The following is a 6196-nucleotide window of genomic DNA, read 5'->3' as shown; positions in this document are numbered from 1 at the left end:
GAAAGTAGTGAATAATTTTTTTATTAAGTTCGGAAAAGTTTGTGTTTTTCATTTTTTGAACTGAATTAAATTATATTCTTTCATATTGATAATACTTGTTTTTCGGTTGAGGCACTTAACTCTTGTGACTTTTAACACAAATTTTATTTTGTTTTCAAATAAACCAACCAAAGTTTCAAAGATCGAAACTAGGCTTGAGTTATAGTGTTGGAACCTCAGTTTAATTGTACAGGTATTTAAAAAATTAAATAATCAAGTCATAATTAAAACTTAACAGCATATACATAGCAAGCTAAATAACTTAATATTTAAAAATAAACTAAAAATTGTCAATAACTTATAAATTAACATAACATAAAAATTAAACAAAAAGTTACAAAATTAAAATTAACATAACAGTTATCATGGAACCTTGACTTTAAAAAAGTCATTCACTATTTTACACAAATAAAAACAGTTTATAAGATAACAAATAGCTGAATTTGTCTTAAATTTTAACTATCATAATTCGCAGAAAAAAAATTTGGTACATTAGCGTTATTAGTGTTGTTTATCAATTAAATTTAAAGTTTTACTTTAATAATCTATGATAAAATTAAATATAAATATTTTTATAATAAAATTATAATTTTAATTGATAAATAATATTAAGACAATATTTAAAAAAATTTCTAAGTTTTAAAGTACAATTTTATACTATTGAAATATTATTTTGATCCCTTAAAATAACGAGTTATGTAATATAGTTTAAGAAGGAAAAAATTACAATATCCGATTTTGGTCATTTAGAACAATAATTTAAATGCTCTAATGTGTTTGCATTTTTTTTGTGTGTGAAATTTTGAAAGGAAGGAATAGTATTCCATTTTAAGAAAAAAAAAACTCCCTTAAAGAAATGAGTGAGAGCTCAAATAGAGATATAAAAGTTTGATGTGCGATGAACCACCATTAAATGGGTCAGATTGGTTTAACCTATAGATTTAAAGGGCCAAAAAAATGATTGTTTGTGTCTGTATACCAACCTATTTAACTGCAAATATATACATGTGTGTGTATTATCAATAACATAATTCTATATTTTTGTTGGTCTTCACTCTCTTTAACTTCAAATCGCCAAGTTTGAGTCCAAATCCTCAAATTTGTGATCTAATATGTAACCTATTAAATGTGAGACTGTATTTTATTTCACCTTATTAATTTTTAGATGAAACGTATTAACACACGCATACAGAAAAGTTATTTAAATATAAAATTAATAAATTGTAAATGCTGAAATATGGCTTTTTCTGCACATCTACAAGAATATGGCATAACATAAAATGTCAAAAGCAATTTTGAGTGAATAGTTGCATGGTAGGACTTAGGGCAGAACTGCAGGGTGCCTGAAACGTAACAAAAAACGTCAAAGGCGATTTTCATATGAATAGTTGCATGGCAGGGATCGGAGCAAAACTCCAGGGTGCCTGAATCGTAACAAAAAAAAATGTCAAATGCGATTTTACGTGAATAATTCATGCAGGAGTTTAGAGTATAAGCTAAAATCGTCAAAGGTGATTTGAGCTTGATCAAAAGCATTGTATCGTCAAATCGATGCAGGTGGGTGCAGGAGGTGCAGGGGTCAGTAAACTCGCTATTGGCGATTTTAAATGTTGTCATGCTGGGAACCTAACTCTGTAAAGTCGACATTGGCGATTTTGAACATCTTAAAACGCTAATGGCAATTTTAGGCTTTATATATTTGCTGCATGCGAGAAAAGGGACGAGACAAAGTTGAAGAAGAAGAAAAAGTGAGATTTTGGAGAAATAGAGAGAAGTTGAAAAATTATAATTGCAAAAAAAATAGTTAAAGATACAACCGTTGATTCAAGGAAATATATTTCGGAATAAATTCAAATTTTAAATGTAAGTTTTTCTATGTTATTTAATATATTTTTATGTGTATTTTAATTATGGTTTAATTTTTAATAAATAAAATATAACATTAGTAATATATAGTAGTTAGTTTTTTTTTATAAGTAAAAAGTTAATCTGGATTTTTTATAATAATTTATATTATAGTAATTAAAATTAAAAAAATGCTGAATTTGTGTTGGAAAAAAGCTAAAATCAAAAGCTCGTAAGTTTTATTTTGAAATATGTTATCATTAATTTATCATGTTAATTTAAAATTGATTTATATGATGTGAAGCACATTGTAATTTTGTTGTACATATTTTTATCAATTATATTATTATAATGAAATTTGATTTTATAATTTTTTAAATATTTATTAGGATTTATGTAATATAGATAATTGTTTTAGTAATAATGATATTTTTTAATTATTTATAACACGTAATGAGAATGTTACGCTCTCGTCACTTGTCAATAACGCCTTTAAGGATTGAAATTATGAAAATTTTATGACATGGTGGATTTAATCGAATTTCTCAACTTTGTGAAATGCAAATAAATGGTTCACTAATAAATGCACTGGTAAAATATTGGAGGTCTGAAACACACTCATTTCACTTAGTATGTGAAAAATGCACAATTACATTGGAAAATGTGTACATGTTACTTGGACTTAAGATCAGCGGTGTAGCAGTGATTGGTTCTACAAATCCTTCTACTGTTATTATATAGGATATGTGTGAAAATTTAATAGGAGACCGACCTAATTCAAATGACATTAACGAATCAGAAATTAAATTAAAGTGGCTATCCCAACACCTTGGTTTGCTTCCTTGTAATTCCAACATTAGGTTACAACAACATGCTCGTGGATATATTCTTTACTTGTTAGGACATCTTCTAATGCTAAATAAATGTAATTCAGTGGTACATGCAAAATTATTACAATTGTTAACAAATGTGAATGAAATTGGCAATTACAGTTAGGGATTAGCATGTTTGGCCTTTATTTATAGAGTCTTAGATCGAGTTTCTAGACAGTTATTGGCCTTTCTTTATAAATGTTGAAGTATGGCTTTTTCTGCACATCTACAAGAATATGGCATAACTAAAAACGCCAAAGGCAATTTTGAGTGAATAGTTGCATGGCAGGAGTCAGGGCAGAATTGCATGGTGCTTGAAACGTAACAAAAAACGCCAAAGGTGATTTTGATATGAATAGTTGCATGACAGGGATCAGAGCAAAACTGCAGGGTGCCTGAATCGTAACAAAAAAAATGCCAAATGCGATTTTACGTGAATAATTCATGCATGAGTTTAGAGCAGAAGCTAAAATCGCCAAAGTCAAAAGCATTGTATCGTCAAATTGATGCAAGTGGGTACATGAGGTGCAGGGGTCAGTAAACTCGTCGTTGGCGATTTTAAATGTTGTCATGCTGGGAATCTGACTCTGTAAAGTTGACCTTGGTGATTTTGAACATCTTAAAATGCCAATGGCGGTTTTAGGCCTATATATTTACTGCATGCGACAAAAAGGGGTGGGACAAAGTTGAAGAAGAAGAAGAAGTGAGATTTTGGAGAAATACAGAGAAGTTAAAAAATTAGAATTGCAGAAAAAATGGTTAAAGATACAACCATTGGTTCAAGGAAATATATTTCGGAACAAATTCAAAATTTAAATGTAAGCTGTTCTATGTTAGTTAATATATTTTTATGTGTATTTTAATTATGGTTTAATTTTTAATAAATAAAATATAACATTAGTAATATATAGTAGTTGGTTTTTTTTTTAAGTAAAAAGTTAATTTGGATTTTTTATAATAATTTATATTATAGTAATTAAAATTAAAAAATGCTGAATTTGTGTTGAAAAAAGACTAAAATAAAAAGCTCGTAAGTTTTATCTTGAAATGTGTTATCATTAATGTATCATGTTAATTTAAAATTGATTATATATTATGTGAAGCACATTGTAATTTTGTTGTACGTATTTTTATCAATTATATTATTATAATGAAATTTGATTTTATAATTTTTTAAATATTTATTAGGATTTATGTAATATAGATAATTGTTTTAGTAATAATGGTATTTTTTAATTATTTATAACATGTAATGAGAATGTTACGCTCTCGTCACTTGTCAATAACGCCTTTAAAGATTGAAATTATGGAAATATTACGACATGGTGGATTTAATCAAATTTCTCAACTTTGTGAAATGCAAATAAATGGTTCACTGATAAATACACTGGTAGAACGTTGAAGGTCTGAAACTCACATATTTCACTTAGTATGTGGAAAATGCACAATTACATTAGAGGATATGTACATGTTACTTGGACTTAAGATTAGCGGTGTAGCAGTGATTGGTTCTACAAATCCTTTTACTGTTATTATACAGGATATGTGTGAAAATTTAATAGGAAACCAACCTAATTCAAACGACATTGACGAATCAGAAATTAAATTAAAGTGGCTATCCCAACACCTTGGTTTGCTTCCTTGTAATTCTGACATTAGGTTACAACAACATGCTCGTGGGTATATTCTTTACTTGTTAGGACATGTTCTGATGCTAAATAAAAGTAATTCAGTGGTGCATGGAAAATTCTTATAGTTGTTAACAAATGTGAATGAAATTGGCAATTACAGTTGGGGATCAGCATGCTTGGTCTTTCTTTTTAGAGGCTTAGATTGAGCTTCTAGACATGATACTAAAGAAATTTGTGGCTGCTTGATACTTTTGCAGGTGTGGGCATGGCATTGCTTCCATGGCTTGCTCTAATCCCGGGAAAACTACTAATATTTTCACTTGCTCTTAGATGGAGACGATTGCGATATCCAGCAAAAACTCTGTTTAAGAATCTTTAGAATATTAGATTAGAATTGGATCAAATGGATCTTAATGAGGTAAAGAGTTTTACAAAATGTTATTAAGATGTTACATCATGAAACCCTTTGTTAATGAGGTGATAACATTAACTTATATGTTTATTGCAGTTTTTGTGGAGACCATATGTGGATGATGAAATTCATGCAGTAACTCCAGATGAACTGATGCATGAACAACAAGTGTGGTCAACTGTTAGTCCTCTTATATGTTTTGAAGTCATAAAGTGACATGCAACTAATCGTGTTATGCGTCAATTTGAATATGCTAAGCCTATCCCTCTTCAACCCCAACAACTTCAAGGAGTCTATAACATAGACCTACACGGAGCAAAAGAACTAAAGGACTGGGCAATCATACATCAACGATATTTTAGATTAAATTTCTAAACTTTTGATTAAATTTAAAAATTTGATTACATTTAAAGATCATTGACAAAGACTACAACAAATTATACAATCGTTCATTGTTACGAAAGTACAACATACCAATTTCACAACACAATATAAAAGATTACAACATAGATGTTAATCAATACCAACAACATAAACACGCCAAGAAAGCATCACTATTAATCTTTATGAACTAGGGCTAGCAACATTAGAACAACGAGTACGACTATGGTTTTCGCTTCGACATAGACAACAGTGTGATGCTCGCCTCATTTGTTTCATATCCATTTCATTAATAAAACGAGTTGATTTGGGATGTCCTTTCAAAGTACGCTTTAAGGCGTGGTTAGGACAGAGCTTGGGACCTCGGTATTTGTGCCACTTTGATTCATTTCCTACAACCCCAAATTCTTTTTTGTAAACTTTGCATACTTAATTGATAGTATAGACCTCATTCACATAAATATGCTAATCAATATTTTGACTATAACAAGCAGCAATTAGGTGGCGGCATGGATATCAATCAGTTTGCAAGTTTCCACAGTCACAATAACTTTGTCTCAGATGAACTCGATATTCTTCATTTTTGGATAAATCCTAAACATGAAAAGTCTCATTGCATTTGTCAAACTACGTGACACGAAGGTTTCTTTAGCCATACTTGTTTGATTGAAGACAACTTGTAATATTTTCTGAGAACAAATGTCTAACATTCTTCCGTGCATATGCCTTGCTTCCCTTATGTGCAAATAACTGTGCCAGTCGAAAGTAAGTGACTCTTATAAGTGCTGTGATAGACAAATTGTGGGCACTTTTTTAAACTAAATTAATGCATTCAACGAGATTCGTCGTCATATGACCCCATCGATGTCTGCCATCAAATGCTAAAATCCACTTTTCTCTTGGTATTTCACTAAGCCAATCTTCATAAACTTTTCCACGCTCCCATAATTATTGATAATGAATATTAAATTTATGTTCGGTTCTTGAGTAACCTGTAAATAACAAAATCAAATTTC

This window comes from Abrus precatorius, unplaced genomic scaffold, assembly GCF_003935025.1.
Source record: "Abrus precatorius isolate BTA unplaced genomic scaffold, Abrus_2018 Scaffold11, whole genome shotgun sequence".
In the NCBI taxonomy this organism is placed as follows: Eukaryota; Viridiplantae; Streptophyta; class Magnoliopsida; order Fabales; family Fabaceae; genus Abrus; species Abrus precatorius.
Note: the sequence above shows the minus strand (reverse complement) of the source record.